The sequence below is a fragment of the Corella eumyota genome, chromosome 6 (assembly GCF_963082875.1).
Source record: "Corella eumyota chromosome 6, kaCorEumy4.1, whole genome shotgun sequence".
Classification (NCBI taxonomy): domain Eukaryota; kingdom Metazoa; phylum Chordata; class Ascidiacea; order Phlebobranchia; family Corellidae; genus Corella; species Corella eumyota.
The window spans coordinates 14,762,470-14,787,700 of NC_137495.1; the positions used below are offsets into that span (position 1 = coordinate 14,762,470).

Below are 25,231 nucleotides of genomic sequence, written 5' to 3' on the forward strand. Positions count from 1 at the left end.
GATAGCATGTTGTAGGATCTTTAAGTAAGAACCTGAGGTCCTTAGTTTGATTCCCACTGATGGCATGTTGTAGGATCTTTAAGTAAGAACCTGAGGTCCTTAGTTTGATTCCCACTGATGGCATGTAATAGTATCCTAAGGTAAAAACGTGAGGTCCTTAGTTTGATTCCCACTGATGGCATGTTGTAGCATCTTTATTATTAGCCTTATAGTGTGCATCATTATGAAAAAAGAACTCATGTCCTGAGTTAACTTTTTAATAACCTTTTACTAAAATCTTGTGCCTTGAAATGCTATTTTAAGAAAATCTCATGCTCTAAATATGTTATATATCTTTCCTATATTTAGGTAAAAAGTCGTTTTTTTCATTTTTAAAGAGTATGGGCAGATACTTTTCAAGGGAAGATTAGGGTAAGGTTTAAAAATTCCGCTTTTCCGCATTTTATAAACCGGACGAACGACGCAAGCTTTCAATTTTCAACATGTCACAATTTTCACCCAAAACATTTTTTATTTACAAAAATCAAAAAAATTGTCGTTTAAAATAAATTTTTGCTTATGCTAAGCCAACACATATACAAAGCGTAAACTTGGACTTTTACAAAGGACCACAAATAGCTTCATTTTAAGCTTAACCTAGGCTCAAGATTTCGATGTTCAACTAACAGTTAGGGAAGTTTAAATGAGAGGCCTCCCAGCGACAATGGAATGCCAACCACTTCTCCGTACGTGGATATTCGTTGGTTTTATTTTTACAAGCGCGTCTGATTAGCTTGTAGTGCCTTTAGGCCGATGGCTTTGATCGACTGTTCGCTTTTTTGAATATCGGATCACCTACGCTATGGCAGGAACTGTTTTCCCCTAAGTTGGCATAGTTTTAAAGCTTTGGTCCGTTTAGGTAGTTAGGTCGCTTGCTGGGTTTTTTGGTAGATGTCTTGCGCTTTAGTCTTATTAGTTAGGTTGCTTGCTAGTTTTTTTGGTAGATGTGTTGCGCTTCAGTCTTAGTAGTTGGTTGCTTGCTAGGTTTTTTGGTAGATGTGTTGCGCTTTAGTCTAAGTAGTTAGGTCACTTGTTAGGATTTTTGGTAGATGTCTTGCACTACAGTCTTAGTAGTTGGTTCGCTTGCTAGGTTTTTAGGTAGATGTCTTGCGTTTTAGTCTTAGTAGTTAGGTCGCTTGGTAGTTTTTGAGGTGAATATCTTGGGCTTGTTTGTTTGTGATAAAAATGGTAAAACATCGTTTTTTGTACAGTTTCTAATTCATGTTTATTTGGTAAGATATTTTTAGTTAAATTGTGTTAAGGCAGCCTGGTTTAGTAGTCAGAACACTTGGCTTTTCTATACGAGGTCCTAGACTTAAGTCCCACTGCTCTCATGCAGTAGCGCCCTTGAGTAAGGTGCTATAAACGACATAAACTCTTGCTGGGTCATAACTTATATAGCAGTTTATTTATTGTGCAAATATAATCAATAATACTCTAACCTGCTAAAGGCAACTTAGGACTGGGTCAAGGTAACAATTGTTACTCTATATTTAGGTCTTGAAGGCGACTTTCTTGCAATGAATATTTAAAAAGTGGTGACATTTTTCGTACGCCGCATATGAGTAACTACTTCAACTTTTTGTTGACATCGCGTTGAGGAAATGTGATTTTGTAAACAGACCAAAAACAGATGTTTTTAGATTAATTGAGCAAATTATAAAGTAAAAACAAAGAAATGTTAAGATATATTTAAGTTAAAAAAATCAGAAAAGTTATGGTCTGGCAATATTTGCCAAAATTGTTTGCGTTAGCTGATATATTCTGGATAAAATTTTAAGTTAATTTTAGACATAAATTAAATCTTTTTTGCTGAATAATGTTTTTATTATTTTATTAATATTTAAACAAATAACGAACAATTTTTATTTATCAAATTTTAAAATTATATATACTGTAATAATGGCAGAACACTTGGCTTCACTACATGAGGTCCTGGGTTCGATTCTCATCGCTTCCATGCTGTAGCGCTCTTAAGTAAGGCGATATAAACCGTATGAACTTCTGCTGAGCCAGCACTTAACCAGCAGATTTTTTTAAGTTGTCAAGTCGACCTTTCCGCATCACTAATTAATAAATGTAAAAATATATTTTAACAGAATTTAAATTCAGTTTACTTTAACATTAGGAAAACAATTTGAAAATGGTTAAAACATTTAAAGGGGAGCCCATGTATCATTGGTATTGTATAACAATCCTAATGTTGTGTTATGGGTTTGGGGAGTTGGGTCATTTTATGATCGGTGTCACCTCAAAAGAAATGACACAGGACGTTCATTTTGGAGACATGGCTTGTTTGACCTTGGACATAAATGTTGAAAAACTGTCAAACACAAAATGCAGAGATGTGAAGAATTCAACACAGTGAGTAGTTGTTAATTTTGCATGCTAATATTATTTTATTGGGAATCAATTCAAGAACCCCAGGTCTTACTTAAGGATGCTACAACATGCCAGCAGTGGAAATCAAATCCAGCATCTCAGATCTTACTTAAGGATGCTACAACATGCCAGCAGTAGGAATCAAACGCAGGATTACAGGTCTTACTCAAGAATGCTACAACATGCTAGTAGTAGGAATCAAACCCAGGATCTCATGTCTTACTTAAGGATGCTACAACATGCCAGCAGTGGGAATCAAACCCAGAATCTCAGGTCTTACCTAATGATGCTACATTATGCCAGCAGCGGGAATCAAACCCAGGATCTCAGGTCTTACTCAAGGATGTTACAACATGCTAACTAACAAAGTAAATTATTAATAATCTTAATTTTTAGATGTAATCTCATGGGATTGAATGGAACGATATATTGTGAATGAAATTACTCAGGCCAGGGAATAGAATACCAAGTTCTTGCTGGTCCAATATTTATTGCCATTTTTACTGTTATGGGAGTTGTAATGGGAATTGTTGGCGATAAATATAACAGGTTGATTACCGACTATTTTTTATATTAATTTATCCTCAATGTGGAAAGGTCAACTTTACGACCTAAACATAGAGTAACATCATTTACTCTGACCCAGTATCGAGTTGCCTTCAACAGTTTATGATATTATAGATTATAATTGCCCATTAAGTAAGCTGCTGATAAAGTGCTGGCTCAGCAGGAGTTCATACCGTTTATAGTGCCTTACTTAAAGGCGCTACAGCATGAGAGCTTTTTTTTATAAAATCATTTTTTTTTGAGTAAAAGAGAGGTAACTGAAAATGTGCTATTGTTAGTAAAATGGTGTTTTTTGGGAATATAGTTTTTGGTAAAATGTCAGTAACTCCATTTTCTATGCAAACCTAAAATCTCTTAAAAATTTTTTTTTTATTTATTTTGCTTTTCAATATTTAAATTTTGAATTAACTTTTATAAAACTCTTTTTATTTTATGGTTTAGAATCCAGATATTATCTGCAAGTGTTTTCTTTTACTCGGTAATGACTTTTACCACCGGATTTGCCGACACTTATTGGTTGTTAGCTTTGCTGAGAGTTGGTTTTGGGGCAGGGTGAGTTTAAAGTTTGTTTCAGTAAAAAAATATTTAAAAAAAAAAGTTTTTTGTACCAGTTAATATTTTTAACTTAATTTGTGGGTGAAGCATGGTGTAGTGGTAAGAGCACTTGGCATCACTACATAAGGTTCTGTGTTCAATTCCCACTGCTCTTATGCTAGGGTCTTAACAAACCTTAATAATATCCAATTTTTTGTATGTATAATAAATTCTCTTAAAAACCTAAACCTTTTTTTCTCAGAGAGTCGGCCTGTACTCCTCTTACCTCAAGTTTGGTGGCCGACATTTTCTCACAGAAAGTTCGAGCTTTTGCGATGAGTTTTTTCAACTTTGTTCTTGGAAATGATGAAAATATTTTAAATATTTTTGACCGGCAGTGCGGTGTAGTAGTCAGAACACTTGGCTTTACTACATGAGAACCTGGGTTCGATTCCTACTACTCTCATAACGTAGTAGCCTACCCTATTTTTGAACAATTTATTTTTAGGTTTTTTATCAAATCAACCCCCAAAAAATTAATTTTATTGTTTTGAATTGATTTTTAACTAATCTTTTGTTAATTTTTTCTTAGAGCTGGCGTTGGTGTTACTTTATAGCTGGAGCTCCAGGCATAATTATGGCGATTATTTTATATTTCTCTGTCAAAGAACCAGAACGTAAAATTATAGAACAAGCTGAAGAGAATAACAAATATGAGACAGACTTTGGTATTTAATACTTTTGATAAAATGTTTAATAAATGAAACTGTTTTTTGTAATTCTTTATCCTCGATGTGGGAAGGTCGATCTCATGACCTAAACATAGAATAACATCAGTTACCCCAACCTGGTCTCAAATTGACTTTGGCAGTTTGGGATATTATTAAATATATTTGTCCGATAATTATGCTGCTGGTTAAGTTCTGGCTTAGCAAAAGTTTATACTTTTTATGGCGCCTTACTTAAGGGCGCTACAGCATAAGAGCAGTGGGGATTAAACCCATGACCTCATGGTGGTGTAGCAAGTGTTCTTACCACTACACCATTCTGCCATTTTCATTATAAGAATTATGTTTTTTAAGTCTGCCGTAAAATTTCTTATTTTTTTGGAGAAATGTTTAAAAGTTATTTGGCCTATTTTGCAAACTATATTTTTAACTAAACTATTTATATACCTGGCTATAAATTTTATTATTTAGAAAAGCAGTCGGTGTTGAAATCAATTTTGACAACTTTCAAATTATTTATCAAATCTCCAACTATCTTATTGTTACTGGTTGGGGCTTCATTCAGACATTCTGGTGAGTTTTATATTTATGAATAAAATCCTTAGTCGGTGCTTCAACATGCCGGTACTGGGAATCAAGCTTTAAACCTCACCCTACATACTGTAGTGGTCAGATCACTTGGCTTTACTACATGACGTCTTTGGTTCGATCCCTTCTGCTCTTAAACTGCCACAGGCAACTCGAGACTGGGTCGGGGTAACAAATATTCATCTATGTTCAGGTCATGAAGTTAACCTTCCCACATCAAGGATAACAAAATCTAAATCAAATTTTAATTTTTTCAGCAAGTTTTTGTTGGTCTTACAACAGTCAGTTATATTTTGATCAATATTACCCCGGCACAGAGGTGGGGTTGTGGATGAGTTTAACTTCCATCGTTGGTGGAACGATTGGGATAATCACTGGTGGAATTTTGTCCGATTTACTCGCTTCTAAATACGGTAATCTTTATTTTGATCATATTATTAAAAATTCGATTTTACTGAATGGACACTTTTCTAAAATAGTTTTCGAAAACGGCATTATCTGAAAATTTTGACATAAATTGAAGGTTGGCAGCATGGTGTAGTGGTCAAAACCCTTGTCTTTACTACATAAGTTCCGTTGTTCGATCTCCACTGCTTCCATGTTGTAGACCCCTTGAGTAAGGTGCTATAAACGATATTAACTTCTGCTGAGCCAGCACTTAATCAGCAGCTTAATTATTGAGCAATTATAATATCCCTAACTGTCAACTTGAGACCGGGTCGGGGTAACTGATGTTACTCTATGTTTAGGTTGTGCATTCGACCTTCCCACGTTAAAGATAAATAAGTACAATAAAACAGTTTTATTTTCATAGAAGGGATAGGGTATAAGGGGGTTAATATAAATGTCCCATTATGTGTAAATTGGCAGTATTATTAATATAACACAAATTTTGTAGATTTGTATTTAGAAATATTCCATTTTTTGGGGGGGTTTAATTTTAAATCAAATTTTTTTAGGTGTACGAACAAGATTGTGGGTTTTGGTCGTTAGTCAAGCAATAGCCTGCCCTCTAGCGGCGGGAACGCTTTACTTTTCTCCGCCTTATGCTTTTATTTCGCTCTTTGGAGCTTATTCATTCGGTAAATAGTTTTATATTTTTGAAGAGTAACAACAGTTACCCCGACCCAGTTTCGATGACTTTATTGTAATCAAATTTTATTTAAAACACAGCGGAAATGTGGTTCGGAGTTTTGTTCACTGTTTTGGTTGAGTTCTTTCCTGCCCAGTCACGTGCGACAGCGATCGCTATGTTTATTTTTGTGATCAATAATATTGGAGGGAATGCCCCTCTTATAGTACCACCTATGATCAAAGTTTTAGGTTTCAGGGAAGCACTGTACATCGTTTACCCAGGATTTTACTTGGCTAGTAAGTTTTTTTTTGATAATTGTTTATCCTCGATGTGGGAAGGTCAACTTTACGACCTAAACATGGAGGTATATATGTTACCCTGTCCCAGTCTCAAGTTGACTTAGGCAGTTTGAGATATTATAGATTATTTATAGCACCTTACTTAATAACGTTACAGCTTGAGAGCATTGGGAATCGAACCCAATACCTCATGCAGCAAAGCCAAGTTTTTTGAATAATATTTTATTGGTTTATATAGTTTGATTTTTAAACCCTTTTTTTAGTTAGTTTTACGAAAACTTTTTTCTAATTTTAGGTTCTTTTTTTTTTTGTTGACTCAAATTTCTCTTCTGCGTGGTTCACTGCACATGAGCATTGAAGCGAATAATTGTGAAGAAAGTGAAGCGATAGTTAATAAAACGAAACTTTAAATTAAAAAAAAGTTTTTGAATTATGTTAAACATTTATAAATTTAAAAAATTTTATCATGACAATATTTTAATTTTATTAAATATTTATTAGTGAAATTTTTTTTATAATTTTTTTCGAAAATTTTTTTAAAGTTATTTTTAATATTATACTAGTGAGTTATTTTAGTTCCTAATTTATTTGTTGCCATTCTTGCTGTTTTTATTTTCTAATTTATATCAACTAAACAGAAATTAAAGTAATGTTAATTTTACAGTTTTTATTACTTTTAAGATTTTGTATTCCCTTACTTTATAATTACTCCATATTTTATGAGAAATTATTATTGTTTTATATTTCTGAAATATATTTTGTTTTTGTTACTTCTTTTAAAATTTTAGAAATCTATAAAATTGATATCATCTATTTTTTGAGATTATTTTTCGAAAATGCAATTTATTAAAGGTATGTGCCGATCAAAATGGTGATCGTATATGTTATTCAGCCATCAATAGAACTTCCTGTTATTGAGCCATCAATATTTGTCCTAGCTGTATTTACCGAGTTTCATTTATCGATATTATAAATGATTAACCAAGTTCAACAACCTTATAACATATTCGCTTACAATTTAAATAAATATTCGTCATCAGGTTTTGCGTCATATTTAGCTGACACCACCATGTTGACAACACTCAGTTTAATGTAAACTACCAAGTTGTTTGGTATGGGATATCTAACTGCTTTAAAATGTAATAAAATTAACTTAAAATTTCGTTATTTAAAAGTTGGTTTAGTTTTTAAATTATTTACATTTTGTTGCTTTTAATTTTAGTTCGATGTCCTAGCAACAGGACAATTTTTTTTGGGGGGGGGTTTAATTAATTTAAAAAAATAATAATTATTGGTAATTATTAAACATTTGGCAGCGTGGTGTAGTGGTAAGAACATTTGCTACACCACCAAGAGGTCGTGGGTTCAATCCCCACTGCTCTTATGCTGTAGCGCCCTCGAGTAAAGTACTATAAACGGTATAAACTTCTGCTGAGCCAGCACTTATTCAGCAGCATAACTACCGGGCAATTATAATATATATTATCCCAAACTGCTAAATGCAACTCGAAACTGGGTAACTCTATGTTTAGTTCGCGCAATCGACCTTCCCACATCGAGGATAAAGATATATTCAAAAAAACTTGTGACTAATTCTCCTTAATTTAAAGATTGCCTTTTTCTACCTGTTTCAAATCAGCATTTATAAACGAGTGTTCTTTTGCTGGGATCGCATTTTGATTGCTAGGCTGAAGTGGTTAAGATAGTTATAGAATAACTGTACGAAAGAATACCAGAATTTATAAACAAAACTTATTTTTAAACAGTGGGGCTGTTTTAAAATGTACTCAGGGTCGTACATTTTAATTTTATTTTAAAGTAAGGTTGTTGTCAGAATATATTTTATCTTTGAAGTGTAGATAACAGAGGTGGTTCATGGGCTATATAACTAGAAAGGAGGAATAATTTTAAAAAATCGCAGCACCGCGGGATGAGTCTGGCGCAAAATTTTTGATTTGTTGACTGCAGTTTATATCTTGAATAATGTAGGATCTAATAAACTCCTACTATGACTTAAACAATTATTAAACCCCAATAGAGTACGCTGTAAAGATGGGCATCGATAAGAAGGCCATACTTTATTAAAACAAAAATGCGACACAAACTATATGATACGAAACACAAACTACAAAGTATATAATCAACAAATTAAGTATGGAAGCGAAAGTCTAATTGTATGTTAAACCTTACTTCGGTCTTACTTTTTTATGAGTTTTTACGTCCAGCGAACTGACCAAAAAGGTAACCAGACACTTCAGCCCGAAGTTTTTTTTTAGAACAGCGGGGATTTTGCATTTTAATTACCGCGAAAAATTTTATTTTCGCGTAGTTTTATACAGTTTTTTAGACAGTATTTGAAATAAAATAAGCAGTAAATTAATATTTTTTTAAAGAATAATGTGCAAGAACATGTTATCTTTCTTTTCCCGTGTCAATTTATTTTTTAATTTTACAAACTAAAACCTATAACAAAATAATTTGAAAGCGCGCGCTTTTAGGTGACGCAAGACAATGCCTTATGATATCACGTATTTTGCAAAATAGGGCCGTATTTCCAAACAATATTTGAAGAAAAGCATTAATTTATCATTTTTTACACTGAAGAGTGTGCATAAATATGTTATTGGTTATTGCCCGTGTTAATGTATATAAATTTATATACTAAGACAGAAAGAATAAAACGTTTAAAGAGTTGCCAGAAGGTTCGTCCCGCAAAAAAAAACGGCGGGGAGTCGGCGATGAAATTCCCGTGTATAAAGTCAGCGTAAGACCATATTTTACCGATATTTAAAATAAAAATTTTGCATAAAGTACAGTATATATAAAAGTTTTTATTGGTTGTTACGTTAATGACATATGTTAGTTTTTAGAATATTATTTTTTTTGAAGATTTTTGTCTCAAAAACCTTTTTATAAACGGATTAAAGACGGGTGCTTTTGGCCTGCAAAATTTTACGACTAATAGCTTTCGGCCTGCGAAATTTTTTATTAAACTGCGGGGAGCCTGCAGCGTTAAGCCCGCCTATACCTTTAACGCAAGAACATATTTTACCGATATTTAAAATGAAATTTGGCGAAAAGTATAATAGTTAAAAAAGTTTTAACCGGTTGTTAAGATAAATATATATGTTAACTTTTTAAATATTTCATTTTTTAAAATGTGTAAAGAAGAAAACTGTGAGGCAGGCGTAAACACAAACAACATAGAAAATTCAAATTTATGCGACCCCTTCTAGAAGGCAAATTTTGTCTCGGGTTGAGGTAGCATATGCAGTGCGCACCTGGACACGGCGCACCATCTCTTTCTTGTCTAACTTCTGGATGATCCCTTTCGGCCAGAGTCCTCTCTTTGCGTTCTCATTAACGGACCACGTCGCCAACCGTGAAATTCCTCATCGGTTGAAGCCATTTTTGTCGCAATTGTAACAAAGTCAAATACTTCTTTGTCAATCGCTCCCAAAATTGATCAACAAGAAGTAGAACATCCAAGATCGTCTGTAACTGTCTTCCTTGACAAACGTGTCTGGAGGCAGGTCGTTGTCCATTGTTCAGCAACATACTTGGCGTCAATGCCAATTCATCCTTGCAGTCGTCGCTGAGTGGCACCAGAGGTCTGCTGTTTAAAATTCGTTCCACCTCAGCCATCAATGGGGGACAAGACATAGATTGTTACCGAATGCCCATGCCATGATATTTACAATGAGCTCGGTTACAACCTGGTTAGATGGAAGAATCATCGGATGTTCGGTGATTAAAGGGACAGATTATGTAGCCTGCCACCAACGTACATATTGCCTTTGACTAAAACCGGGCTTAGCTTTCTTAAAGTGCTGAGCTGTTTTGATTTATTTAGATGTTGTTTAGACTTGAATTGTGAAGGCTCGTCCAAAAGTTGGTGGTCATGAAGTTGATTGATCAACTCGGGAAAAGATTGTCGTTGAACTGACAGCACAATGGCAGTTGTTGCGCTATTCAGTTCTTTCAGCGATAAAACTAAATACAACCATAATCAATATTAAGGTTTAAAACATCTGGGTATACTAATGTTATCTCAATCAACAAGAGTGTTAAGCCAATTATTCCAAGTGTTAATATATAGTTCTGGAACCAGATCGTAAAAGCATTTCCACGAGGCTGTTAGTTAAGTCCCTGTAATAAAACGTCATTAAAAGAAACAACGCAGTGTTTTGCAACACAATCAAACACTATAATGAACTTAGGGCCCGTACAATGGTGTGGTATATACCACGTTATATCGTTTACACAATTTCTATTAGCCAATACAGTCACATGTCCTTATTTTACATATTCATCGATTTCTTCCCTATATTGCCTAAAAGTTTTAGGGTTAGCAATAAACTTCTTCTTCAAAGATTGTAGCCTTTGAAGTGTCATTTTTCTATTCTTTAAGAGTTTTATACATTCCTTTTTTCAGAGTAATCCAATTTCATAGTGTCAGCCATTTCGTGAAACTGTTTTGTTCATAATTTTCAACGTCCTTTTGTCCTTTATTGACATTTCGCTCTTTAGCGCACAATCAAGGTCGTGAAAATTGCTCGACAAAAACATCTGAAATTTCGTTGCATGATGTCGATACTTGTTCAGGCTCATGCATAAAGTTAACATTAGTTCGTTGGGACGATTTTCTTGGGTTATGGTCTGAGCCAAACAACGTCCAACCCAACGCCGTATGCGGGCCGAAAGGCTGCCACTTTTTGCCGTAACGCCATTCAGAAACCCTGAATGCATCGTGAACATTGTTTCCCAGAAGTAGCTCCACTGATTTTGTTTTTAGGTTCAGGAAACTTCAGGTTATACAGATGCGGATACATGTTTGCCACTTTCTTGGTTGTAATGCTGTCACCTATATTGACAATATGATCAAGTACCAAAAGCTTGTCGACAATAAACGATTCGGTTTGGTCCCCTTTACATACAGTGAGTCAACTCGGCTCCCATGACTAGTTCTTTAATTTGCTGTATAAAGTTCGGTGTGTTCTTTTGTCACCTTCCAATTTCTTTGCAAGGCTTGCAGTACAAATACTTGTATCTGAACCGTCACCCAGAAAAGCGTTCACAAAATTACTTTGATTGTTGCCCCACACTTTAACTGGCACAATCTTGAAACGTTTCACATTTTTAACGCTGTTATGGGAAACCTCGTTGCATGTCACAATAGCTGACTCGCTTTGCGGCTCCGATAGCGAGCTTTAACGTCACTTTAGTAGATTATGACATCACAATTTAACTATAGCGGGCTATGTTGTTACTTTAGTAGATTATGACATCACAATTAAACTATAGCGGGCTTTGTCGTTACTTTAGTAGATTATGACATCACAATTAAACTATAGCGTCAAATCTTGTTAGACAACAATTCGAATAATTATTTTAATGCAGCGTTGCTATTATTGTTACGTCATAGTGTCGTCATATCTCGTTTAAAAAGTTTTTAATTAATTTTAAACTGCAGTCGATTTAAAATTAATCAAGATATAATTTTTGGTGCGTTTTGGTACCTGCGTGTTTTAATACAAAAATATCGTAACAGACGGAAAGTTATTTTCAATTATTTGCGATAAATATTAATAACAAAAGTATAACTAGCTTGTTAAATGAGTTTAGAATAAAACAATTGTAACTTGAAACTTGCCGAAATGAGTTTGAAAATATTTATGTTTTTGTGCTTCTGGTTATGCTTAGCTGCATCCCAAAACAACCAAGTTTGTTTTAGTGCATGTCCCACTGCATCTGCTCATGAACCTTCTGAAACTAAACAAGGTAGACCAGGCAAGCTTGGACCAGCTGGAGCGAAGGGGGAGCAAGGTTTGAGAGGTGAAATTGGCCCCACCGGAGAGTGTTCTTGCGATGGGGAGGTCGTGTCGGAGATAGCAAAAATTCTCCCCCAAATAAAAGGTATTTTGGTTACTTTACATTTGTTAAATAATGATAATATCATCGGCTTACTGCTAGAACCTCAAAACTAAAATAAAAACAATTTTAAGACAATTAAATAACTTTTTTAACCTTGCAAGTATATTTTGTATGGTTTATTAACAATGTTACTTATATAAACAAGTATACTTAATACAGTGGCATTTTTAAAGTGCTAAAACTTATCAGTAAAATTAATTTTATCATAGATATTTATTTATTATATTAACAAACGATATTAAGTTATAATGTCAGTTTTAATTAAACAACATTTGTATGTTAACAAAACTTTAACCACTCGATATTTTTATTTAAAATACAAGGTTATTTAAAGTTCAAAAATCAAATGATAAATTAATAAAAAGTTTTCTTTAATTACAAACTAAATAATTTTTTAAATTCCGCTAAATTTATATTTGTTGTCAAATTTTGAGTTACGAAGTTCTAACAGTAAGCAGACAATATAACAATTTATAAACATTTTGTAATATTTAATTTTACAATTTAAATATTTAAGAGTTAAGCTAAATCATGCCAACTTATAAGATTGATTCTAAATAAACATAAATATTTATAGTTAGTGTATGTGGACTTGGGTTAAAAGATGGAAGAATACCGGATAGTGACATCACAGCTAGTTCATATTTTAACAGCAACTTATTACCACATAAAGCAAGGTTGGATGCTCATACCTGGGGTTGGGGACCTAAACAAAGTGAGTTGTTGGAATTATTTTCTATCTTATAATAAAGTTTCACAACTTTTGTAATTAGTGGAAAATAAACATTAACATTGTTTTAATTAATAGACAGGGTTGGGGAATGGATCCAAATTGACCTCAAGAGATCAACTCAAGTGACAGGAGTTGTGACACAAGGAGGTTACAATTATCCTTATTGGGTCACCAGCTTTAAGATATCTTATGGGTTCAGTACATCAGATATGCAGTTCATCCAAAATAATGGAAATGATCTGGTAAGCTTAAATTTAAAACAAAAATTTATTTTGTTTAAGTTATTAAAGTTTAGAAACAGTTTTTAATTAATTGGTGTTAATTAATTTAAAAAAGTTTATTTTATTAAAAATGTTTTAATTAAAATCACCAAAACTTGTTTTTAAAAGTTGTGTGTTGTTTACAAGCTAGATAATATTAACCAAGCAAACCATTGTTTAAACAATCACCATTCTAATTGTTTTGTGATGTCATAGCTTGTTACAAAACTTAATTATGCGTCGTGTAACAATAAAGGGTCTGCGACAGTTTTAAATTTTTTATTCATCTAAAGTTTTGTAATTTTAAAAATTGACATTGTAAAAATCCCGCGAACCGGTGTGAAAATAATTATGTGAGCTTTTCTTATGTTTGTACTCGGTCTTCAGTCGTTGTTTGACTGGAAAAACGTTTTTTTTATTAAAACATGTCCAATATAGCAATATTGATGTTTTTTTAAATTCTACAGGTTCTAAGGCTAAACTGGATTACAATTTTTTTACCGATTTTGTATTTCAGTTTTATTATTTTCCAATGCTGATTTTCTCTTACTTTTTTAGCCCCAAATGGGGTTTACTACTTGTTGAAAGGCATTTTTATGTTTTTCCAAGTAGTAAATAAGTTGTGAGTTTATAATTTAACGCAAGTTATAATCTACTGTTTTCTTAAGACCGAACGTAGCTACTTTGGTCCCAGCGTTCGAAGTAGCTTGGAAAGTAGTTTATAGTACTTAACTTACTTAAAACAGCCTTCTTTTTGGCCTTAGTGTTAATTAAAAACAGTTTTTTTGAAGTGCAGGCTACATTTAATTTTGTGGTTGTGATTTATGTCCATAAAACTGTTTTTTACAAGACATGGAACCTATTTATATCACGTTGCTATGGACGCTGTTCTAGCTCCCTAAAAACAGTGTCAACACGAATGCTTAAATTATGCACAACTTAAATATAAAGTCGATAACTTAAATTTAAGCATCGTCGTAACATTTTTTTATTTAAAATAGCAAAAATCTGTAACTTTTGGGCAGGAAATAAGCCATTTAGATTGTAATCAGGGGCTGGCAAACACGTCACAATGCCCTTTATAAACATTTTAATTTTGCATGTTGCAGTCCCTTTAAGTTAAATGTGAAGCGATGAACAACGCGCGATTAAAAAAGTTATAAAATTTAAATAATTAATAGCTTAAACCTGAATATTATTACGTTAAATATTATATTAAATCTTTTTATAGGTCTTTGTTCGTAACGAAGATGGTAGTGATGGTAGTGAAGATGGTAGTGAAGATGGTAATGAAGATAGAAATGGTCACAAGTTCAACAACTTTCCTCAACCTATAAGTGCTCGCTATGTTCGATTGTATCCACAAACCTGGCATGATTATCCCGCTCTTCGCATGGAGCTTTTATCTTGCTAGTAATCACATATTTCTTTCGGTTAATTATTTTAATTCCTAGTTGTTAATTAAAATTCTTTAGTTATGTAATATATTAAAACTTTTAAAGTAATTAATTTTATAATTTGAACAAATAATCCGTGTTATTATATTTAAATCTTACAAAATTCTGTAAATGTACTAAAATGTTAAGGCTGTAATAGGGTTTATTAAATGTGTGAATAAATATAATGTAACAAAGTCTATAGTAGTAATATTTAAATTTTCTATTTTTAAGTGAACAGTTACTGCAATGTCAAATCGTGGGTCTAATATTTGGTAAAGACTGTAATCAAAGATAGTGAAAGTAAAGCAATGTGTAATAAATGCAAATTAGTTATTTAAAGTGGCAGGCAACAAAAGAAGTTATAATACTAAAAATTTGCAGCTATTTTCATTGACGAAATGTTTTAAATGATGAAGGTTTTAGGGACCTTATGAAAGTTCTAGAGCCCAGGTTTAAAATACCATCTCGCACAATACTACCTGCTCTTAAAACACAGGTGTGGGAAGGATTAGAAGGTGAGATCGAACAAAAAGTTAGTGCTGTTGCGATTACTACTGATTTGCGGACCAGCAAGCAAACAATTAGCTACATCGGTGTAACTGGGTCAAACAAAGAAGGTATTGGCCCTATTAATGTCACAATTGTAACTTATTTTGGATAAATCCGCATAAGCTAAGTTTAAATTTTATAAACAAACAGTTTTTGATGTTGATTTGAAATGGAATTGTTATTTATTTGCTGACAAGCTTTGACGTATTTTTCCTCCCTATTTAAATAATAAGTTTCAATGCTTTTAACTATAAATTGTTTATCAAATTTGCGGGTTATTTAACAACTCTTTTTACATGGGAACTCTAACCTCGTTTTTCTGGTATTGAATCATTTTTTCAACAATTCATTTCTGCTTTTTATTAAATGCAAATGTTCGTTTTAAACAGTTAGGCAATTCCGTTCTGCTGAACGGACGCCACTTAATAAACATGGATTTAGACATTACTGAAATTCTGAGTTTAAGAATTAGCCAGAATTTTATATTCATGTAAACAACCAACAACTAAAAACAGTTTGTAATTAATAAAATTCGCTTCATATTCTTGCATGATTCCCACTGCTGGCATGTTGTAGCTTCTTTAAGTAAGAACCAGAGGTCCTTAGTTTGATTCCCACTGATGGCATGTTGTAGGATCTTTAAGTAGAACCTGAGGTCCTTAGTTTGATTCCCACTGATGGCATGTTGTAGGATCTTTAAGTAAGAACCTGAGGTCCTTAGTTTGATTCCCACTGATGGCATGTTGTAGGATCTTTAAGTAAGAACCTAAGATCCTTAGTTTGATTCCCACTGATGGCATGTTGTAGGATCTTTAAGTAAGAACCTGAGGTCCTTAGTTTGATTCCCACTGATGGCATGTTGTAGGATCTTTAAGTAAGAACCTGAGGTCCTTAGTTTGAACCCCACTGATAGCATGTTGTAGCATCTTTAAGTAAGAACCTGAGGTCTTTAGTTTAATTCCCACTGATGGCATGTTGTATCATCTTTAAGTAAGAACCTGAGGTCCTTAGTTTGATTCCCACTGATGGCATGTTGTAGGATCTTTAAGTAAGAACCTGAAGTCCTTAGTTTGATTCCCACTGATAGCATGTTGTAGCATCTTTAAGTAAGAACCTGAGGTCTTTAGTTTAATTCCCACTGATGGCATGTTGTATCATCTTTAAGTAAGAACCTGAGGTCCTTAGTTTGATTCCCACTGATGGCATGTTGTAGGATCTTTAAGTAAGAACCTGAGGTTCTTAGTTTGATTCCCACTGATGGCATGTTGTAGGATCTTTAAGTAAGAACCTAAGGTCCTTAGTTTGATTCCCACTGATGGCATGTTGTAGGATCTTTAAGTAAGAACCTGAGGTCCTTAGTTTGAACCCCACTGATAGCATGTTGTAGCATCTTTAAGTAAGAACCTGAGGTCTTTAGTTTAATTCCCACTGATGGCATGTTGTATCATCTTTAAGTAAGAACCTGAGGTCCTTAGTTTGATTCCCACTGATGGCATGTTGTAGGATCTTTAAGTAAGACCTGAGGTCCTTAGTTTGATTCCCACTGATGGCATGTTGTAGGATCTTTAAGTAAGAACCTGAGGTCCTTAGTTTGATTCCCACTGATGGCATGTTGTATCATCTTTAAGTAAGAACCTGAGGTCCTTAGTTTGATTCCCACTGATGGCATGTTGTAGGATCTTTAAGTAAGAACCTGAGGTCCTTAGTTTGATTCCCACTGATGGCATGTTGTAGGATCTTTAAGTAAGAACCTGAGGTCCTTAGTTTGATTCCCACTGATGGCATGTTGTAGGATCTTTAAGTAAGAACCTGAGGTTCTTAGTTTAATTCCCACTGATGGCATGTTGTAGGATCTTTAAGTAAGAACCTGAGGTCATGCCAGCAGTAGGAATCAAACGCAGGATTACAGGTCTTACTCAAGAATGCTACAACATGCTAGTAGTAGGAATCAAACCCAGGATCTCATGTCTTACTTAAGGATGCTACAACATGCCAGCAGTGGGAATCAAACCCAGAATCTCAGGTCTTACCTAATGATGCTACATTATGCCAGCAGCGGGAATCAAACCCAGGATCTCAGGTCTTACTCAAGGATGTTACAACATGCTAACTAACAAAGTAAATTATTAATAATCTTAATTTTTAGATGTAATCTCATGGGATTGAATGGAACGATATATTGTGAATGGAATTACTCAGGCCAGGGAATAGAATACCAAGTTCTTGCTGGTCCAATATTTATTGCCATTTTTACTGTTATGGGAGTTGTAATGGGAATTGTTGGCGATAAATATAACAGGTTGATTACCGACTATTTTTTATATTAATTTATCCTCAATGTGGAAAGGTCAACTTTACGACCTAAACATAGAGTAACATCATTTACTCTGACCCAGTATCGAGTTGCCTTCAACAGTTTATGATATTATAGATTATAATTGCCCATTAAGTAAGCTGCTGATAAAGTGCTGGCTCAGCAGGAGTTCATACCGTTTATAGTGCCTTACTTAATGGCGCTACAGCATGAGAGCTTTTTTTTTATAAAATCATTTTTTTTTGAGTAAAAGAGAGGTAACTGAAAATGTGCTATTGTTAGTAAAATGGTGTTTTTTAGGAATATAGTTTTTGGTAAAATGTCAGTAACTCCATTTTCTATGCAAACCTAAAATCTCTTAAAAATTTTTTTTTTATTTATTTTGCTTTTCAATATTTTTATTTTGAATTAACTTTTATAAAACTCTTTTTATTTTATGGTTTAGAATCCAGATATTATCTGCAAGTGTTTTCTTTTACTCAGTAATGACTTTTACCACCGGATTTGCCGACACTTATTGGTTGTTAGCTTTGCTGAGAGTTGGTTTTGGGGCAGGGTGAGTTTAAAGTTTGTTTCAGTAAAAAAATATTTAAAAAAAAAAGTTTTTTGTACCAGTTAATATTTTTAACTAAATTTGTGGGTGAAGCATGGTGTAGTGGTAAGAGCACATCACTACATGAGGTTCTGTGTTTAATTCCCACTGCTCTTATGCTAGGGTCTTAACAAACCTTAATAATATCCAATTTTTTGTATGTATAATAAATTCTCTTAAAAACCTAAACCTTTTTTTCTCAGAGAGTCGGCTTGTACTCCTCTTACCTCAAGTTTGGTGGCCGACATTTTCTCACAGAAAGTTCGAGCTTTTGCGATGAGTTTTTTCAACTTTGTTCTTGGAAATGATGAAAATATTTTAAATATTTTTGACCGGCAGTGCGGTGTAGTAGTCAGAACACTTGGCTTTACTACATGAGAACCTGGGTTCGATTCCTACTACTCTCATAACGTAGTAGCCTACCCTATTTTTGAACAATTTATTTTTAGGTTTTTTATCAAATCAACCCCCAAAAAATTAATTTTATTGTTTTGAATTGATTTTTAACTAATCTTTTGTTAATTTTTTCTTAGAGCTGGCGTTGGTGTTACTTTATAGCTGGAGCTCCAGGCATAATTATGGCGATTATTTTATATTTCTCTGTCAAAGAACCAGAACGTAAAGTTATAGAACAAGCTGAAGAGAATAACAAATATGAGACAGACTTTGGTATTTAATACTTTTGATAAAATGTTTAATAAATGAAACTGTTTTTTGTAATTCTTTATCCTCGATGTGGGAAGGTCGATATCATGACCTAAACATAGAATAACATCAGTTACCCCAACCTGGTCTCAAATTGACTTTGGCAGTTTGGGATATTATTAAATATATTTGTCCGATAATTATGCTGCTGGTTAAGTTCTGGCTTAGCAAAAGTTTATACTTTTTATGGCGCCTTACTTAAGGGCGCTACAGCATAAGAGCAGTGGGGATTAAACCCATGACCTCATGGTGGTGTAGCAAGTGTTCTTACCACTACACCATTCTGCCATTTTCATTATAAGAATTATGTTTTTTAAGTCTGCCGTAAAATTTCTTATTTTTTTGGAGAAATGTTTAAAAGTTATTTGGCCTATTTTGCAAACTATATTTTTAACTAAGCTATTTATAAACCTGGCTATAAATTTTATTATTTAGAAAAGCAGTCGGTGTTGAAATCAATTTTGACAACTTTCAAATTATTTATCAAATCTCCAACTATCTTATTGTTACTGGTTGGGGCTTCATTCAGACATTCTGGTGAGTTTTATATTTATGATTAAAACCTTTAGTCGGTGCTTCAACATGCCGGTACTGGGAATCAAACTTTAAACCTTACCCTACATACTGTAGTGGACAGATCACTTGGCTTTACTACATGAGGTCATGGGTTCGATCCCTTCTGCTCTTAAACTGCCACAGGCAACTCAAGACTGGGTTGGAGTAACTGATGTTACTCTATGTTTAAGTCGTCACTACATGAGGTCATGGGTTCAATCCCTTCTGCTCTCGTGCTGTAGTGCTTTTGAGTAAAGTGCTATAAACTTCTGATGAGCTAGCACTTAATCAGCAGCTTATTTATCGGGCAATTATAATCAGTAAGATTCTAAACTGCCACAGGCAACTCGAGACTGGGTCGGAGTAGCTTGTGTTACTCTATGTTTAAGTCGCGCATTCGACTTTCCCACATCGAGGATAAAGATATATACAAAAAAATAATAATAATAATATCCCAAACTGCTAAAGTTAACTCGAGACTGGGTCGGGGTAACAAATATTTATCTATGTTCAGGTCATGAAGTCGACCTTCCCACATCGAGAACAAAATCTAAATCAAATTTTAATATTTTCAGCAAGTTTTTGTTGGTCTTACAACAGTCAGTTATATTTTGATCAATATTACCCCGGCACAGAGGTGGGGTTGTGGATGAGTTTAACTTTCATCGTTGGTGGAACGATTGGGATAATCACTGGTGGAATTTTGTCCGATTTACTCGCTTCTAAATACGGTAATCTTTATTTTGATCATATTATTAAAAATCGATTTTACTGAATGGACATTTTTCTAAAATAGTTTTCGAAAACGGCATTATCTGAAAATTTTGACATAAATTGAAGGTTGGCAGCATGGTGTAGTGGTCAAAACCCTTGTCTTTACTACATAAGTTCCGTTGTTCGATTCCCACTGCTTCCATGCTGTAGATCCCTTAAGTAAGGCGCTATAAACGATATTAACTTCTGCTGAGCCAGCACTTAATCAGCAGCTTAATTATTGAGCAATTATAATATCCCAAACTGTCAACTTGAGACCGGGTCGGGGTAACTGATGTTACTCTATGTTTAGGTTGTGCATTCGACCTTCCTACGTTAAAGATAAATAAGTACAATAAAACAGTTTTATTTTCAGAGAAGGGATAGGATATAAAGGGGTTAATATAAATGTCCCATTATATGTAAATTGACAGTATTATTAATATAACACAAATTTTGTAGATTTGTATTTAGAAATATTCCATTTTTTTGGGGGTTTAATTTTAAATCAAATTTTTTTAGGTGTACGAACAAGATTGTGGGTTTTGGTCGTTAGTCAAGCAATAGCCTGCCCTCTAGCGGCGGGAACTCTTTACTTTTCTCCGCCTTATGCTTTTATTTCGCTCTTTGGAGCTTATTTATTCGGTAAATAGTTTCATATTTTTTTAAGAGTAACAACAGTTACCTCGACCCAGTTTCGAGATGACTTTATTGTAATCAAATTTAATTTAAAACACAGCGGAAATGTGGTTCGGAGTTTTGTTCACTGTTTTGGTTGAGTTCTTTCCTGCCCAGTCACGCGCGACAGCGATCGCTATGTTTATTTTTGTGATCAATAATATTGGAGGGAATGCCTCTCTTATAGTACCACCTATGATCAAAGTTTTAGGTTTCAGGGAAGCACTGTACATTGTTTACCCAGGATTTTACTTGGCTAGTAAGTTTTTTTTCTAATAATTATTTATCCTCAATGTGGGAAGGTCAACTTTACGACCTAAACATGGAGGTATATATGTTACCCTGACCTAGTTTTAAGTTAACTTTGGCAGTTTGGGATATTATAGATTATAATTGCCTCATAATTATGGTGCTAATTAAGTGCTGGCTTAGCAGGAGTTTATAGCACCTTACTCAATAACGTTACAGCTTGAGAGCAGTGGGAATCGAACCCAGGACCCTAAGCAGCAAAGCCAAGTTTTTTAAATAATATTTTATTGGTTTATATAGTTTGATTTTTAAACCTCGTTTAATTTATTTTTTAGTTAGTTTTTACGAAAACCCTTTTTCTAATTTCAGGTTCTTTTTTCTTTTTGTTGACTCAAATTTCTCTTCTGCGTGGTTCACCGCACATGAGCATTGAAGCGAATAATTGTGAAGAAAGTGAAGCGATAGTTAATAAAACGAAACTTTAAATTAAAAATATTAAAGTTTTTGAATTATGTTAAACATTTATAAATTTAAAAAATTTTATCATGACAATATTTTAATTTTATTAAATATTTATTAGTGAAATTTTTTTTATAATTTTTTGCCAAAATTTTTTTAAAGTTATTTTTAATATTATACTAGTGAGTTATTTTAGTTCCTAAATTATTTGTTGCCATTCTTGCTGTTTTTATTTTCTAATTTATATTAACTAAACAGAAATTTAAATAATGTTAATTTTACAGTTTTTATTACTTTCAAGATTTTGTATTCCCTTACTTTATAATTACTCCATATTTTATGAGAAATTATTATTGTTTTATATTTCTGAAATATATTTTGTTTTTGTTACTTCTTTTAAAATTTTAGAAAACTATAAAATTGATATCATCTATTTTTTAAGATTATCTTTCGAAAATGCAAATTATTAATAGTGATGTGCCGATCAAAATGGTGATCGTAAATCCCTGATTTTTGAAGGTATTTTGCGATCACCCGATCAAGGTCCAAAATCGGCAGATCGGTAATTACGTCACATTTAATTTTACGTCACAAATAAACACGCACTTTACATGCCTTAACCACATAGATTCCATAAACTTTTACAGCGCTTTATTTCCGCGCTAGTAAAATTGTTTTTAGTTCTTGTAAATGATACTGAATATTACGGTTAAATATTTAAACGTGTAAATAAGTAGAAGTGTTTAACATACAGGGTCAATTTTTTATGTATTTAGTGACGATAAAGTTACCGATTGTTCGGTCACGTTAGATCGTGATCTGATCCGAAAAAAAACGGCGATCGGCACATTACTAATTATTAAAATACTGTAGAAAGTTTTTTTGTTTTTATGCAACTATGCTTTTACAATTACTAAAATATTTAAATGTTAAAGACATGATTTCTATAAATTGATTTTTGGTTGAAAAGGCTGGGTTTGATTCCCACCGCTGGCATTTTGTAGCATTCGTGTAAGACCTGAGATTCTGGGTTTGATTCTCACTGCTGGCATGTTGTAGGATCATCAAGTAAGAACCTGAGGTCCTTAGTTTGATTTTCACTGATGGCATGTTGTAGGATCTTTAAGTAAGAACCTGAGGTCCTTAGTTTGATTCCCACTGATGGCATGTTGTAGGATCTTTAAGTAAGAACCTGAAGTCCTTAGTTTGATTTTCACTGATGGCATGTTGTAGTATCTTTAAGTAAGAACCTGAGGTCCTTAGTTTGATTTTCACTGATGGCATGTTGTAGGATCTTTAAGTAAGAACCTGAAGTCCTTAGTTTGATTTTCACTGATGGCATGTTGTAGCATCTTTAAGTAGAACCTGAGGTCCTTAGTTTGAACCCCACTGATAGCATGTTGTAGTATCTTTAAGTAAGAACCTCTGGTCCTTAGTTTGATTCCCACTGATGGCATGTTATAGTATCTTTAAGTAGAACCTGAGGTCCTTAGTTTGAACCCCACTGATAGCATGTTGTAGCATCTTTAAGTAAGAACCTGAGGTCCTTAGTTTAATTCCCACTGATGGCATGTTGTAGGATCTTTAAGTAAGAACCTAAGGTCCTTAGTTTAATTCCCACTGATGGCATGTTGTAGCATCTTTAAGTAAGAACCTGAGGTCCTTAGTTTGATTCCCACTGATGGCATGTTGTAGGATCTTTAAGTAAGAACCTGAGGTCCTTAGTTTGATTCCCACTGATGGCATGTAATAGTATCCTAAGGTAAAAACGTGAGGTCCTTAGTTTGATTCCCACTGATGGCATGTTGTAGCATCTTTATTATTAGCCTTATAGTGTGCATCATTATGAAAAAAGAACTCATGTCCTGAGTTAACTTTTTAATAACCTTTTACTAAAATCTTGTGCCTTGAAATGCTATTTTAAGAAAATCTCATGCTCTAAATATGTTATATATCTTTCCTATATTTAGGTAAAAAGTCGTTTTTTTCATTTTTAAAGAGTATGGGCAGATACTTTTCAAGGGAAGATTAGGGTAAGGTTTAAAAATTCCGCTTTTCCGCATTTTATAAACCGGACGAACGACGCAAGCTTTCAATTTTCAACATGTCACAATTTTCACCCAAAACATTTTTTATTTACAAAAATCAAAAAAATTGTCGTTTAAAATAAATTTTTGCTTATGCTAAGCCAACACATATACAAAGCGTAAACTTGGACTTTTACAAAGGACCACAAATAGCTTCATTTTAAGCTTAACCTAGGCTCAAGATGTCGATGTTCAACTAACAGTTAGGGAAGTTTAAACGGGAGGCCTCCCAGCGACAATGGGAGGACAACCACTTCTCCGTACGTGGATATTCGTTGGTTTTATAAGCGCGTCTGATTAGCTTGTAGTGCCTTTAGGCCGATGGCTTTGATCGACTGTTCGCTTTTTTGAATATCAGATCACCTACGCTATGGCAGGAACTGTTTTCCCCTAAGTTGGCATAGTTTTAAAGCTTTGGTCCGTTTAGGTAGTTAGGTCGCTTGCTGGGTTTTTTGGTAGATGTCTTGCGCTTTAGTCTTATTAGTTAGGTTGCTTGCTAGGTTTTTTGGTAGATGTCTTGCGCTTCAGTCTTAGTAGTTAGGTTGCTTGCGAGGTTTTTTGGTAGATGTGTTGCGCTTTAGTCTAAGTAGTTAGGTCACTTGTTAGGATTTTTGGTAGATGTCTTGCACTACAGTCTTAGTAGTTGGTTCGCTTGCTAGGTTTTTATGTAGATGTCTTGCGTTTTAGTCTTAGTAGTTAGGTCGCTTGGTAGTTTTTGAGGTGAATATCTTGGGCTTGTTTGTTTGTGATAAAAATGGTAAAACATCGTTTTTTGTACAGTTTCTAATTCATGTTTATTTGGTAAAATATTTTTAGTTAAATTGTGTTAAGGCAGCCTGGTTTAGTAGTCAGAACACTTGGCTTTTCTGTACGAGGTCCTAGACTTAAGTCCCACTGCTCTCATGCAGTAGCGCCCTTGAGTAAGGTGCTATAAACGACATAAACTCTTGCTGGGTCATAACTTATATAGCAGTTTATTTATTGTGCAAATATAATCAATAATACTCTAACCTGCTAAAGGCAACTTAGGACTGGGTCAAGGTAACAGTTGTTACTCTATATTTAGGTCTTGAAGGCGACTTTCTTGCAATGAGTATTTAAAAAGTGGTGACATTTTTCGTACGCCGCATATGAGTAACTACTTCAACTTTTTGTTGACATCGCGTTGAGGAAATGTGATTTTGTAAACAGACCAAAAACAGATGTTTTTAGATTAATTGAGCAAATTATAAAGTAAAAACAAAGAAATGTTAAGATATATTTAAGTTAAAAAAATCAGAAAAGTTATGGTCTGGCAATATTTGCCAAAATTGTTTGCGTTAGCTGATATATTCTGGATAAAATTTTAAGTTAATTTTAGACATAAATTAAATCTTTTTTGCTGAATAATGTTTTTATTATTTTATTAATATTTAAACAAATAACGAACAATTTTTATTTATCAAATTTTAAAATTATATATACTGTAATAATGGCAGAACACTTGGCTTCACTACATGAGGTCCTGGGTTCGATTCTCATCGCTTCCATGCTGTAGCGCTCTTAAGTAAGGCGATATAAACCGTATGAACTTCTGCTGAGCCAGCACTTAACCAGCAGATTTTTTTAAGTTGTCAAGTCGACCTTTCCGCATCACTAATTAATAAATGTAAAAATATATTTTAACAGAATTTAAATTCAGTTTACTTTAACATTAGGAAAACAATTTGAAA

The 25,231-nt window shown here is 33.6% G+C and overlaps 1 long non-coding RNA gene and 1 pseudogene across 1 annotated transcript; both read left to right on the top strand.

The window, feature by feature from the left end:
- Window positions 1-2,182: 2,182 nt before the first annotated feature.
- Window positions 2,183-21,458, top strand: LOC145755949 (uncharacterized; annotated as a pseudogene).
- On the top strand, window positions 17,566-18,538 carry LOC145755998 (uncharacterized). The gene is made up of 2 exons (XR_014284233.1): window positions 17,566-17,997; window positions 18,237-18,538. It is a non-coding gene; the product is annotated as an uncharacterized LOC145755998 (long non-coding RNA).
- Window positions 21,459-25,231: the final 3,773 nt, after the last annotated feature.